General features: G+C 32.5%; 1 non-coding gene across 1 annotated transcript; it reads left to right on the top strand.

Annotated features, from left to right (window-relative positions):
* The first annotated feature begins 15,807 nt into the window (after nt 1-15,807).
* On the top strand, nt 15,808-15,910 carry LOC111481320. The gene has a single exon (XR_002718037.1). It is a non-coding gene; the product is annotated as a U6 spliceosomal RNA (small nuclear RNA).
* Nucleotides 15,911-16,701: the final 791 nt, after the last annotated feature.

Below are 16,701 nucleotides of genomic sequence, written 5' to 3'. Positions count from 1 at the left end.
CTCTGAATATATGAAAATTTAGGGTCATTACACTTTACCCCAAGGAGCGTGAATTTTGCGTTCCGGGTGCATGATGGAGGTCATCGCCCCATTATGCTTGCATGCCTAATTTGCATGAATTATATATTATGATGTTAGATGACGGTTGCATGCACACTTTGTTATTTTCTATGGCCCATTACTATGATAAACCTACGGATTTGCGATTAGGAGCGACAAGTCACTCTAGCTAGACCTAACCTTCCCTTAGGAACTTAGCGGATTACCACGGCGACGAGGTAGGAGTGTTCATAGATTGCTAGTGTTGAGATTTATGCTCTAGAGCCTCGTAATTAATTATTTAGTTTTTAACAATAATTTATATTATTTTATTTGTAATTTAATTGTTATCTATGGTATGAAAATCCAAGGTTATTAATGTAATCTTGAACCGTATGTGGTTGACATACAAGAGGATCGTGTTCAAGTAATAACCTAAAGAGTCTATAGTATACGGATAAGGTTGGATGCCTTATCCTGGTAACACTATTGATACGACCCACTTTGTAATCCTTACAAATGATTTGATCCAAATCATCCATGTGGAGACATGTAAGTGGAGTATCCTATAGAATAAGTTTGTATAAGACTGGACCAAGAAATATTTAATCTCTCTTTATAAATCTGTTAATTGAGCATATTAATATTTCACATGATCATCATATGCGACTCGATCTTAATCGTGAGTTATGAACTCCTACCATCTTTAATTTACATGGGTGAAAATGGCTTTTTAATGGATTCAATATGCCTACCATTTTGGGAACTTGACCAAATAGGGAGTTGGAACATAATCTCATGAGATGGAGTTCACCCCTTTCCATATAAGGAAAGTAGATGAGTTGTTCTCTTAAGTACTGATTTCGGGACTTGAACAATGGGGCCTCACCCTCTCATTGGCCCGAGAGGGACTTGGTTTAGGATTGGATCATAGACAAATGGTTCATTAGAGAATTAGTGGTACTTAAAGGTGAAAGATATAATTACAGGGGTAAAACAGACTTTTGACCCAGCTGTAATTATGAATAACTTGTGAAGGATTGACTTGCTTGTAATAGTTATATCAATGGACATACGTTCTACAATGCATAAGAGTGCAACTCTAGGTCTATAGTGGAGTGACCTACCTTTAATGAATGAAAATTGATTAATTAGAGAGTTTAATTAATTAATTTTATATATTGGAGCTTCTAATTTTTTGGTCCATAAGGTCTCTTGCTAGCTGATAGTAACACTCAAAAGAATCAATTTATTTGAAAGAAAATTTGAAGTGTTCAAATTGATATTTAATATATTAGATATATTAAATATAAAAAAATAAATTTAATTTGAAATATCAAATTAATATTTAATATATTAGATATATTAAATAACTAGAGAAAATATATTTAATTTGAAGTGTTCAAATTAATATTTAATATATTAGATATATTAAAAAAGAAAAATATATTTATTGTATTTGATACAATTAAATAATAAATCAATTAATGTATTTTTGATACATTGAATAAAAATATATTTAAAATTTGAATGAGATTCAAATTAATTAAATGTATATTATAATATCTTATAATATCTAAATATAATTTGTATAAGGTATTATATTATAATATATTAAATAGAGAAATATATTATTTGACAAAGAATCTTCAACTGTCCCTATAAATAGGACCCTCGGGTTGAGCCAAAATACACCAATCTCTCCTACTTTCTCTTAAGAATGAAATTACATCTACAAATAATTTTCGAAACTATTTCTTCTTCTCCAATCCTTTGGGATTTTTTTTTCAAGAGGCTCCCATCTTTACCTTGTATTTGAGTCATAGCAAGAAAGAAAGTTTCTAGAAAGGTAGAGTTCTTACTCTCATATTTATTGCTTTGTTTTAATTCTTAATAAAAATCAAAACGGTTCCCAATGCTTTCATTACGTGGATGAAGAGTTCATTCCCTTCAGCTAGAGTGTGAACGGTATCTATAGCTTCGTGGGAGGACCGGGGGTTTCTGACCAGTTCTTACTGCTCCTAGCCATTTCGCATGGGAAATGGGTCCCCACTTGTACAACCCATTAGCTGCATGGGAATAGATTGGGTCGCGCCCCCCATTGAGGGACTATATGGGCTTAGTAGGTACTCAGCACACCCCTAAGCTAGATACCATGTAGTCTCAGATAGCCATGCAGAGGTAGCGCCTCATAAAGAGATACCAGCCATATCAGCTTGACGTATGGAACCTTTAGGTATCAAATGAAAGGACAATGAACCAGTAAAGCCCAAGGGACTAAGATTAGAACCAGATGTCCTAGAATCAAATTAGAAGATCGTGAGAATCTTTTAAGTTAGGATACGATGAGAGCCTACAAGTAGGTGACTTACTAAGTATAATTTTTATACTCATCCTTGCTATGTTTTCCTTGTTCAGGAGCACGAAGCATCGGTCAAGGGCGGGCGTGATGGAGACGGAGATTGTCATAGAGGAATGGGTTGTACCGGGGCGTTAGTCCAATCTTTATTTTGGTATTTGCATTCTTTCGTAATTTGTTTCCAAACTGTTAATTGTTTTTGTTTGTCGTTCAAAATTTTATTGGAAGTAAATGATTTTTCTCTATTTCATACTTAAATTATTTTGTGCATTCATGTTTCGTTGTTAGTCACGGTCCGAAGTAAAATATTGGGGCGTGACAGAGATTGCTTGGTGGCGATAAGAGCCATCATGTCCTTACACTCCTCATGCTCGATGACGTTCCACATGCCATGTGCCTATAGGTTAACACGCATCTTTATCGACCATATTGCATAGTTACTCTTCATGAGTAACGGGTACTGAAGTGTTGCACTCCCCTCCTTTCAACTCTTTATCATCATCATATCTCCTTCAATGACATTGTATAGTGACGACATTTGTTTCGGTATCCTAGTTTTGATCCCGAATGTTGGATATGACCCACGATCGAAATATATCGAAAGAGATAAATGAAGAAGTAAGAACAACTTGAACGGAGAGTGTACATTTGAAGACTATTTATAGAAGAGAAAACACTGATTAATTTCCTTAACTTTCTGGGCAAGTTAGCAACTACTCACCATTATTCTTAACCAACACAAAGATTTTCCTAAACTTATTAAGTTAATAACTACTAACAATTATCCTAAAATTGCTTGAAGTTAATTTCTTCTTTTGTTCGGTTAGAAAGCATATTAACTCACACTCTCATGAGCTTTCATCATAACTACACAAGTTTATAATCAACGAAGACAATGATAAATGTATCAAGAAAGTCAATTAACATCCGTTCATCAATTACATAAATATTACAGGGGAAGTAGTCTGGTTGAAGGATACAATGGTAATCTCATAGTTACCATATCGACTTCTGTAGGCAATCTTTAATATGTCCTCTTCTCGAACCTTTAAACTGATGATATCTTGACCATATTTTGTCCTTTGCTGCCTAATTGAGATTAGCCTTGTAGCTTTCTTATGTTGTCAAATTGAGCCTATATCATTTTATGACACGGCCACATTTCTCGTTAAAGAACAATTACTCACCTAAGTTCTATGCAATTATCTTGAGAGTTTTTAATCCTTTCATAAGTTTCATGGTGTTCATCTAGGTTGGCTACCATAATACCTCAGGTTGACCTAATAAGGCCTAGTCTGATAGTGATATATCATTACTAACTCATTTGAGCACATCAATCCCTCATGTTTTTATACGAGATCTTAGAGAATTCTGTAAATATTGGTGTCAGATCTAGCTTTCTTTAAACTCTAAGAAGCTTCCTTTATAGGTAAGTGTAATTGTTGGATCGGTATGACAACCCTAGAGGGGTGAATAGGGTTTTAACATAAAAAATCGTGATTAATTTTTCTAATAAGAAACACAATCAGTAGAAGATGATAATTAATACAATAAAATAGTTCAAGTCAAAACAATAAATAATTATGAAAAACTTAGAGTATGCAATAAATCACAATAACAATTTCGAAATTAAATAGGAAAGAGTTAGAAAATATAACAACGTAGTTTTACAGTGGTTCGGTCAAATTTGACTTGCTCTACTCTCCGAGCGCCTCTTGGGAATTTGAACAAGTTTTTCTTGACTATTTCCTCAGATCAGAGCCCAACCGCTACATCACTCTTTTTACGAGTTCAATAGTAAACTCAATCCTTTCCACGACTCAAGATCAAACCGGTACAAGTATTTGAACTTTGTAGGAATACACCACAACTCTCTAAAGGACTAATTTATAATTTGATCGCTCCCAACTATTTCCTCACAACTATTTTCTTACCGTACAATAAAAATCTCTCTCAAGATTAAGATTAAAAGAAATAGAATTGGAAGCTTAGAAACAGCAACAACAGAGGGTTTAGAAAAATTGAGATCGAAAAAATTACTAAAGTTGTGTGTTGAATGGAGAAGAGTGGAAAAAATAGGAATTCAGATATTCCATTAAATTGTGTTGAAAGAGAAATGGAAGGGAGCATTAATATTAAAAAATTTCTAAATTTATTATTATTATTATTTTATAAATATAATAATATAATAATATCATATAAAAAATAATAAAAATTTATGGATAGTTAACGAAAAATTCAAAATTTACTAAAAAAAATAAAAATAAATAATAATAATAAAAAGGAATGTGATTAACCTTTAAATTCAAATTTTAAAATTTATAATATAATACTAATAAAAATAATGTGAGTAACGATTTTTTTTATTTATTTTTATATAATTCAAATGATATATAATGTATATAAATAAATTTATTTCTATTTATTAAAAGCAATTAAAAACTCCACCCACCCACTGGTACTCTCTCAAAGTTGTAAGTGTCATATTTTAATTGGTTCATGATGTCAATTTAGCCGCCACATCATCATGTTGGGTATCTTGTTTCCACTACAACTCCTTTGTTTTAGCTTTGATTTGAGTGATTGAAAAAGGAGTTGAAATCATTATTCTAAACCTTATACCTGTGGACAATTCAAAATACTGATAATGGTTAATAATTAAGTGTAAGTTTGTTATCATCAAAGCATCAATTAATTAAAATTAATTCATTTGAGATTAAGGGCCAAAAAGCCCTTCTATTCCCAAGATTCATGTATGGATCTAGAATTTGAATTTGGTACTTAGATGGGCTCAACAATTTCCTATATCCCCACCATATGACTATGTTACCTGCTCCTCTTAACCTATTTACTAGCCACTAACACTGCTACTATTGAGATAAATGTTGTAACCATAATATCTAAGAATTCACCCTCTATATGTGCCTGCTTCACAAATATTCCTTACATAATTGCACGTTACCTAATTTCAACTATACATAAACTAGGTAATCTAGACGAGAGTATGTTCCTATTATTACTATGTTTGGTCCATCCTTTTTCACGATAATGGTAAAGTGAGTCATAGCTTGACTTTATTGTTAACCCCTCTATCAAGAACCCAAAGGTTTATTGGTCGTTTAGTTCAACCACAGCCACAACCATAATATGCTCCCTTGCCAACAAGATATTAGTCATTGTGTCTACGATCATATTTTGGGTATAATAGTCAATCTTGGCACTGAGTAAGAGAACAAATGTGGCTTCTATTCTTAAATTGGGGTGGAAAGGGCTATTATTTATGTAAGACCCAATTCTGACTAGAATTAGTAAAAATTATGAAATTTTATTGAGTCTCTTCCAAGTTAAATTTTAAGAGAGAAAAAATTCATCAAAAAATATAAAAGAAAATAGTAACAAATTTAGAAAATTTTCAAAGTCCAACACTAAGGGGTAAAATGGTAATTTTGATTCTCATTTCTAATAAGTTATTGCTCTGACATTCGATCGAGACTGGCAATGAGTTTCATGTTGGTGGAAAGGAGAAGGAGTAAGTATAAATACCGAGAAGAGAAGAGGGAGTAAGGAGCTTGAGTAGAAGAAGAGGGGGTGAAAAATCCTAATAAAGAGTCTACTAATGCTTTAACCAATATCATGAATGAGAAGAAAAAGAAAAAAAAAAAGAAAGGTGAGAGAGGGTTTTGAGAGAGAGGTAGAGAGAAAAACAGAAATCCACTCCAAATACTACTTGGATTCCAAATTTCACCAAAGATCTATTACAAGAAATGCTAAGTGGCTTTGGGATAATAGATAGAACCGAGGTAGAATGGAAAGTTAGATCTTTGAGATTTTAGTTTCAATTTTACTTCCAGAGAGATTATTTTGGAATTAGATTATGAATTTTTGTCACGTTGTTCTTACTCAAATTTAATACAAGTTATGTAAAGGAAGTCAAAGTTGTATCTGACCGAAAGTTAGAGTTTTGTCCATCATCAAGAAATGATAAGAACATAGTTTTCTGTCAATTTTGTGTAACGCCCCTTAATATCCACATACTCAGAATCGCAACTAACGTCTCATGTTCATGCAGAAATATAACTCTTACATGAACATTATTTATAATGTAAATTTCGAAAATATGTTTAAAACAATTTCTTCTCTGTCACAACTATGGTCTTACTTGTTTAAATGCGAAATACTGAAATTGAGAGAAAATAAAAACAAATACAAAATAATTTAAAACAATGAAATTCAAAACAACCTGTTCTTAACTTAAGACTAGGAATTTAAATGAGTCTACCCTATGTACGTGCCACAGTCTCTGCTCGCGATGCTGCCAACCTCCGTACAAGTGCTCCTTGCTTTTACTTGAAAAATGATGTGGCACACGGCTTGAGTATTTCGAAGAATACTCAGTAAGTGGCCCCACTATAGGGGGCCATGCAAATACAAACACATGCAATCATGATTTAGGGATCTATCTCTAATCATCATAAGGGTGGCCTCGAGTCTCGGACAAATTGGATGTGTAGTACTTCCCTACACACGACCCACACGTGCGAGTGTGAATCCCTAGGGCCCTCGCACACCCCCTAGACCCTCTAGTCAAGCAAATTTGTAGCGACGTCCGGAGGTCAGCGGAACCCCATAGTGTCATGCGTCTCATGAACACCCTCATCTGAGTGCATTGGCACTCGTGCACATTCGCACTCATCATCATACTATGCGCGTCCGCACTCATCATCTCTAGGGGTATAGCCCTATGTTATGAACATGCAATATGCATGAGGTCCCTCTAAATCCATCATAATGTCTCTTCTGACACAACCTTTGAGTCTCATCTCTTTGTTCCTCTAGGTAACACGTACTCTTAGATATTTATATTAATATCATTTTCATTATTTATATTTAGGGTTGTGTCTTATGTCGATCTAACGACATGATGCATTATGACACTCATTCTCATATAGCACGCTCAATATGGAAAACATCATCATATTAAAGTAAACGTCACGCAATTATCATACTCATCATATTGTCATAAAGTGCATCAAATATACTAAGTACGTCATTCATATAACATCATCACATCATTATCTAACATCATCAAGTCATCATATAACATCATCACATCATCATCTAACGTCATCACTTCATCACATCATCATACAACATCAACACATCATTATACAACATCAACATCTAACGTCATCACATAACATAAAGCATAAATGACATGTGCAAGGGCCATTGGGCACGTGTCGTCATAGATAAGACAAGTCTTTCAACCTAGCCGATAGTAAGGTCACTTACCTGATTAGCTTATACTGGTGTCACCAATTTATCCTTAATGAAACTTTGATTTTGTCCTTTGTATCCAAGTCAACCTATATGAATACATGACATCAATTTCACGTTCAATTCTCTAACTCTTACAATGGTTCATTCTAGACTTCATGCAAGCATTAAAGACTTTACATGAATAAAGTCTTGGAACGTTATAATATACATCATATACTCTACACATAGCCCATACGTACGAGTATGGGCTCACTAGTCAGTTTGCACACCGCTGTGTCCCTTTTCTTGTCGGACAAGCCTTCTTTGGTAGCTCAACTTTTGCCAGACACCCATTAGAATTCGTAACCGTCACGGCAGCATTATGTAAAACATAACACTACTTCGCCAGCCTAATGGATATACACGTCCGTACCCTCGTGAAGGAATAGGGGTATCCCCCTAATGCATGAGCATACATAATGCATGAGATCCCAACATTTTTCAATTTTCAACATTATTAAATATAACCCCGCTTTCATTATTCGTGCATAACATATCGTTTCTCATTTTTCAATCTACATACCATATATAATTCTAACAGGGTTATATCTCATGCAATTTACCGTGATTTCATGTCATACATTTCATGTTGTTTACGTTCAAATATATCGTACAATCATGCCATAATCATCTAAGAACATCATAACGTCACAAGCACGATACATCACATCATACTAAACAACATACATTTATATTTCACAAGCTTATGTGTTCAAGCATAACAGTCTAGCATACAGTTTAATGACACGTGCAAATCTATGGACATGTGCCAACAATACAACATACAATGCGTAACCTACGACAGATGAGCCACTTACTTGGTTAGCTTAAGTTGTTGTCACGAATATATCTTTAATGTAAGTTTGATTTTGTCATTTGAAATCCAAGTCAACCTATGTGAGCCCATGTCATCAGTTTCAAGTTTGAATTCTATAAAATTATTTCTCTAATCTACATTGGTTCGTTGTTAAAAGTCTTGAAATGTTATATATCTACCATTATATTTTTATTAAAAATCTTATTTTCCATGGTTACGGTTGTATAAAAAAAGTAGATAGAGTTATTTCCCTTTTTACTGCTATGTGTATTTACTTTTCTCTCCATATTTAGTTTATGGTTTTTAATTAGTGAATCTTGTTTTTTTTAATCTGTATTTACTAGCTTGCCTTTTAATTTTGTTCTCATGTATTCGAAATTTCTAGTGAATCCTTGTTTCCAAATCTTTCCTTTTGTTCACAAATTTTCTTGGCCATTCTATTTTTAATTTATTCATTTGGCTACTGATATAAATTTAACCTAATATTACTAATCTAACTCATTTACTCGAATTCATATAAATGATTCACATTTAGTTTTTAACTTAAAACTAAACTATTGCAATAATTTAATGGAGATAAAAGAAAATGAAGATTTAATATATACCTTATTAATCTTGTGAATCTCAACGTGTAAAAGCCATATTTATTTTCTAAGTAAATCTCACCATGGTTGTTTGTCTGTTTCCTTTTTGTGTTACTTTATGGTATGAAAATGGGTTGAGAAGAGATAATTGTTGGAAGGGATAATTGTTAGTGGAGAGAGGTGAGTACATTTTATTTTATTTTTATTTTTATTTTTAAGTAATTCTTTGTTAGTTAGTTATTTATGAATTATTATTATTATTATTTTTAGCGTATATATTTTTTTATAATTATTTTTTTTATTTATTATTTTGGGCTATTATATCATATAACTCTAAAACTAACTTTCGTCTCGAAAATGTTTTAATCTTGGAATAACTCGGGTCCTTATTCTAAGAGTTCTTTGTTAAGTCTTCAAGTACCCCTAAGTAAAAATTCTTAACAAGTATACCCTAATCCATATGAGTCATAAACATTTATTTGCATGCATCAAACTTTCGTAAGCCTATCACTTGATATTCATAGAAACTTTGGTTTCTTATAAAGTGTCTTGATGGATAGTTACATCTTTTAAATCTTGATTCATACTCCAAAATTGTTTTAATTCCCTAAAATCCTTCCTTCTTATCCTTAATATCATAAATGAGTCTCATATAATTTTACTATAGTATTCTGAGTCTTCTAGGATCTTGAGAACGTTATAGAATTTTCATAAGGGTCTTTTGGTCATTTATGTAATAGCCCAAAAAATAAAAATAAAAATAAATAAAATCATAAATAAATAAATAAACAAATAAAAATAATTATAAAAAAAAGTTAAATAACAATAATAATAAATAAATAAACCAAAAAAAAAAAAAAAAACAACATTTTCCCATTCCCTCCACTAACCTCCTGTCCCTTCCCATAATTATCTCTCTTCAACTCATCCTTATAAAAAAAGATTTTATAAGAAGGAAAATGGAAAAACAATCATGGTCAGATTTTAGAAGAAGTAAAATGACTTTCAACCTAAAGGTCAGATTTTAGAAGAAGAAAAATGACTTTCAACATAAAACATCAGATTTGAGAAAAGGTAAAATGACTTTCAACATACAAAAGGTAAAATGACTTTCAACATACACCGATCACGATTTAGAGATTTTGGTCCTTTCAACATACATAGATCAGGATTTAGAGATTTTGGTCCTTTCAACATACACGGATCATGATTTAGAGATTTTGGTCCTTCATGGTAAAATCGTATCTCATATTTCCTTTTCCTTTATATAGTTATGGTTATAAAAAATTTAGGATCAAATCTTGTTTCATATTTTACCAGATCCTATAATAATCAGATCCCATATCCCATATTTTACTAGGTCCTGTAATAATCAGATCTCATATACAATTGATTAGATTTTTATTAGCATTTTAAGTTATACAAGTAAGGTTAGATTCAATCAAATTTTAGTTGGCAGATCTATAAATGTAAACTGTAAGATCGTAGCCAAATAATAGATTTAAAATAGTAATATCTGTTTACACAATTAAAAATCTATTTACAAATGAAAATAATGAGAGAGAGAGAGGGAGGGAGATTGAGGTAAAGATTTGTTGAACAAAATTTAACAATAAAACAGTAAATATCAGAGGGCAATGAACTCATAACAGTAAATACCAGAATTTTAAGATGTCCAATGTAAATTAGAGAAATAATTTTGTATAGTTCAAACCTTAAACTAATGTCATGGTTCATATAGGTTGACTCGGTTTTCAAAGGACGGAATCGAACTTTTATTAAAGATATATTCGTGACAACGACTTAAGTTAGCTAGGTAAGTGACCTTATATCGGTATGGTTATATTTGATGTTGACACGTGCCCTGTGGTTCTGCACGTGTCATATATATTGATATATGTGAATTGTCTGTGTATCGATATGCTTCTATGTGTTATGTATATGTTATAATATGTGAATTGTATGATAATAATTATAGTGCGATGTGTTCAAGGATATGTTTGAGATAGGATACAAGAAGGATGCACAAAACGAAAAGTAACGATAGGAGTAAAATACCATGAAACATTAAGGTTAGGTTACATACCGGACTGATATGAAAAAGAGAGATTGATGGAAGAATACGGTTAGGCTACGGGTAGAAAGGGATAGGTTTGTGATAGATTGATAGAACAATAGCATTAGGATTGATAGAACGATAGCATTAGCTTAAGTTCTTGTGATGATATGACTAAGGTACGTTCACGTAATGATATGTCTATGATAGGTATAAGAACGTTAAGACTATGATAAGTTAGAGAACGATATGATTACGAAGTGTTTACATTATGACTTGTTTATGATATGATACATTGTGATGCAATATGTCATGGTATGATGTGTATATGATGAAATGTTATGTTAAAAGCATAGAACGTTATGTTAGGTCTCTTAAATTGTGTGTATACAACATGATATGAATGACATGAAATTACGATAAATGACATGAAATATAACCCCGTTAGAATTATGTATGAAATGAAGAATGAGAAACGATATGACATGAATGATGAACGATATCTGAAACGATATTAAAAATGATATGATATGTACATAATGCTAGCGGGGTTGCATTAAAGAATAATGGAAATGGAAAAGTTTTGGGACCTCATGCATTATGTGCGCTCATGCATTTGGGGGATACCCCTATCCTCCCATCACGAGGGTACGGACGCGTACATCCAATGGCAGGACAACGATCGTTATGCTTTGCATAACACTGCCGTGACGGTTACTAGTTCTAGCGGGTGTCCGGCCTAAGGGGCTCCCAGAGTATGTCCACCGGATAAGGAAAGTGGTCCAGCGGTGTGCAAACAAGCTGGTGAGCGCATACTCGCACATATGGGTTGTGTGTAGAGTATATGGTAGGACAACACCGTAGGGAAAACAGAATGAAAGATAGGTCCCATCATCTCATTGCATGTGATTGTTGCATTTAATCCCAATAGTGGGGTCACTCAGTATTTCTTTAAATACTAAAGCCATGTGCTACTACATTTTTGAGGTTAAAGCAAGACATTCCTGTACGGCTAACGATGGCATCGCAACTCGAGACCATGACACATGTATAGGATAATGGTATTTATTTTCTTAGATTTAGGCTAGAATATGATGTTTTTAACTTAAACTCTTATTCATTTTATTTAGTCTTTTGTTGTGTCATTTGAAAGCTGTTTTCAAAACACATATAAGTTCATGGTTGTGTTTTAAGATAAATGTTATGTTTATGGAATTTAAATGAAGTCTTCTGCATTCAATGTTTATGGTACGTATATAGTAGCGACCTTAAATTAAGTAGAAAATTTTGGGTCGTTACAATTTACCACCCCAAATCTTGATTTAATTCTTAACATATTTCAATGGCCTTGTAACTTTGTGTAATCCCTTTACACTATGACATAAGCTCCTCATCAAATTTCATCTCACTTAGGTCACTTTGATTATAAGCTAGTGGTACATAATTATAGGGGTATTTTAGTCATTTTACACCTAACCTTAGTTTAGCCCGTTATCATAACCTAATGGTCACCAAATTTCATACATAATATTACCATGTCATATTGAGTCTCTTCTAAAATTTCATGAACAACATAATTTATATACTAAGTTGGTAGCTCAAGCGCTTCATTGAAATCAATGTTCATGTGGACACTAAAATTGGCAACTTACCCAATCTTAATCTCAAGATCCTCACTTCTTTCCTTCTTTCATTTTTTTGTCAGGATGATTCTATCAACCATCAATAGTTTGCTAATTTCCTTTATTACATTTTTCTCCAAAGTTAAATAATGGACCTCTTTGCCCATACATCATCAAAAGTCTCATTTTTAAAATAACTGATCTCACCTATACAAGAAAATTGTTGATAAAACTTCAAAATGGAGTTTCCTTTTTATCCAATTTTTTTCCCCTTATCATTCACGAAAGACAAAAATTTCAGGGTAGCAAACATTCTCAAGAAGTTCTCTTAGATTCAAATCCATAGCTGATGATAGAACTAGAATATATATTTTATGTTTCATACTCACACGAGCCCAAATCTTTGCTTTTCGATCCATCTCTAATTCTAATCTTCCTCCCAAATCAGATATTGTGGTGCCTGTATAGACCAAAATTCCGTTATGGTCAAATTTTGACCGATAATAAATATCGAGGCTTTGCAATATTTGATTGATCACAATTCTATGTAGTCCATTTACTATAGAAATTCCTAGAGAATTCATTAAAGGAATGTTTCCAATAAAAATTGTTAGTTCTCTACTTTTTTTTTAATAATAATAATAAAAAAAATGTTTTCCTTTCCTCATTATTGTTTGTAACGGTCCACCTAATTTGGCTCATCATTAATGTCTCATCTTTGTAGATGAATTACATATGCAAATTTGCCTATTTTTCCATACAAAATTAAGAAATTTGTAATACTTCCTCTTTTTGGGCTACCTACTCCAATTCTAGTAAATTTTTGGAGTCAAAATCATGATATGAAACTAGTTAAGAACTTCACTCTAACCCAATGCAAATCGATACACTAGTAAATCACATGGATCTACTTACTAACGACTTACTATATTTGATTTGTGGCCAAGCTAAAATTTGAGATTTTGGTAACTTTCATAGTAAACATTGTCAAATAGGTTTTTCTCTTGGTACACCTTATCTAGTACAACACTAAACTAACGTTTTTATAACCATAACGGGAAGATACCACAACCTTCATTTTTTTTTTCAACACCTTTGTAATATCAAGAGGAGGCTTAACAAAATTCTCTTCTAAAAATTGGTATTATATAAGCATGGTGGATATCCTCAAATGCAATAAAACATGAGATACTTAAAAAAATCAAACTTAAAATGATAGTTTTGAAACCTTAACGATCGTGATACATCGTGATACCTTTTAACCAGATTGACATTGCTAGGAAAAATTCATCAGTAATTTTCTACAACAATTTGTTTATGTTGAGCTTCTTGGGTGCATTTGTGTGCCCTAAGGAGGATTACCACAAAACTTCTAGTTGATTTAGAGAAAATGTGATATGAACTACGACCAAGGAATTTCCATACCTCAAGGTCCAATTACAAGGACGAGAGCTAAGAAGCTACAACAAACCTTATACAGTTATATTCAAGCTATGGTGAGCTCATCAAAGGAAATTCTAGAAGACGCTGAAGACCTCCCTTATACGTTGTGCAAAGTTAAGCTTCAAGAAAGAGATGAATTAAATGCACTTTATGTTGCATTTAATGAACTCCGCTCAATTTATGAAACTAGTCCAAGGATGAGTCAATAAGCACATTTTATTAATTGCATTATTTAATTATAGTTTAAATATTTGTTTGTCATATTTAAGCTAGTTTTAAATATAGGAGTTAAGGTTATATTGTAACCCACATAGGTTACTATATTCCGCCATTAACTAGCCATTTTAATATGGAAGTTATGGGTATTTTTCATTTACTAGCCCATTTAATTTGGGAGTTATATATCACATAGGTTAAGATTGTAAGGGCTATATAAAGCCTTCTTTTCTTTGATTAGACAGCAGATTTTGAAATTAAGAATAGAATTTCTATTTTAGCTTTGTTGAGAGCTAAACTTTCTTTGCAAATTCTTGTGTTTAGAACTTGCATGTAGAGTCATTCAAGTGGTATTGATCAAACCTCTTGTGGAGTGATTCGAATCACGAGTTTAGAAACGAGTTTTCTTTACCCTTGATCTTGATCATCAAGGTAATCCGTTCCATACTTTCCCTTGGGTTGATTTTCCATATCAAAATGTTTCACTCTAATCCTCATGTATCCCCCACCCAAGTTCATCTTAAATCATGGTTTCTTAAATTTAAGGTATCTTGACAATCTCATACCGTAGTCCCTCTCCATATACCTCTAAAATTTTGACCAGACCGTAATGCCTCATCCAAATTGTGGCTCGATACTTTTAAATCACTTCACAACTTCCATAGTTGGTGGTATTACTTTCTTTTTTTTTTTTTTTAATTTTAACTTGTATTAAGGCAGGAAAGTTTTCTACATCTCCCTACTTCCAAAGCTCAGCTTCCATTAAAAACACTTATGCTATTCACCAATCAATTTAAGTATACATGTTTTAAACTTTTATGGTCTTAACTCATTTTTTTTTTCTTTACATACTTCAAAGTTATAAAATTTTCTTTCAGACACTACCACTTTTAATATCTATAGTATACTATAAGATATTGACATCTACCAAGCTTCTTAGGTCATAAGCTTCTTAGGTCATTTTTATTTCATTTGAAACTACTTACTCTTCATTATACATTGGTACGTTCATTCCCATCTCTATGGTCATAAGAATGTGTAGTTTATCTATGTTCGAGACGTCTAACTAAAACATTTGATCTTGCTTAACAAAATCATTTTCACGCATATACTAACATTTAGTAGCTTACTAAAACTAAAACTACTCATTCATAGCAACAATCTCAGTAAATCTAAACATCATCAATACAACAATTTACATTCACATTCCATGCAAGGGAAAATATAACGTATTCTAAATTATAATAAATATAGAATTAAGCTAACAATAACGCAATCAATTATGATACAGTCATTGGTGTAAAAATTTAATTATGAGTTATATTTTATAATGACCAGACAATAACAACATACTCAATTACCGGGACATCCCATAAAATTAGAACAATACAGAGAAGATTAACATGGCTCCTGCGCAAGGATGACATGCACAACTCAAGACTATGACACATGCATAGAGTTAGGCTAGAATATGATGTTTTAATTTAAACATTTATTTATTTTAGTTAGTATTTTATTGTGTCGTTTTAAAGGTGTTTTCAAAACACAGCCATTTCAAAACACATAAGTCCATGGCTGTGTTTTATGCTTAAGGTTATGTTTTATGAAAATCTAAATGAAGTATTTCCGCATTTATGTTTATGACATGTATACAGTAGCGACCTTAAATTAAGTAGAAAATTTCGGGTCGTTACAGAGGATGAGCTATTATAATCTGTGCTCCAGGTGATTGATGGATGTTATCTCTCTGTTGAGTTTGCATGAATGTTTAGTTTACGTCTTCGGTACTTTAGGTGATTGAAAGGATTATCTCCCTAACAATCTTGCACGAATTTTTAGTTTGTGAATACCATGCTCTAGGTGAGCGATAGGATAATCTCCCTAACAAATCATGCACAAGAGAACCAAGTTAAGACTAGAGCACTAGAGTTAGAGCGGTTCCAAGTTGACCCAGGATAATACGCTTTCAGTAGACCGAGTACCCTAGGATAGTGCGTGATGATCATAGATTTAGACCCATGTGCACCTAGATAATGGATTAGCTTGAGGAGATACATTCTGGATGCTCAAGTAACCTAGTAGACCTCAACGACATTCAATGATGTCCTAGTAACTATTATGACCTGAATTTCCACACACATATCAATTGAATACGTCACTTAATACTAAAACTTTATAATTTATGATATATGAAGATATGCTAAAGACATTTAAAAAATCATGCTTGGGGTATCCTCTAAAACATG

The sequence above is a fragment of the Cucurbita maxima genome, unplaced genomic scaffold (assembly GCF_002738345.1).
Source record: "Cucurbita maxima cultivar Rimu unplaced genomic scaffold, Cmax_1.0 Cma_Scf00006, whole genome shotgun sequence".
In the NCBI taxonomy this organism is placed as follows: domain Eukaryota; kingdom Viridiplantae; phylum Streptophyta; class Magnoliopsida; order Cucurbitales; family Cucurbitaceae; genus Cucurbita; species Cucurbita maxima.
This window is presented reverse-complemented; position numbering and strand designations above follow the sequence as displayed.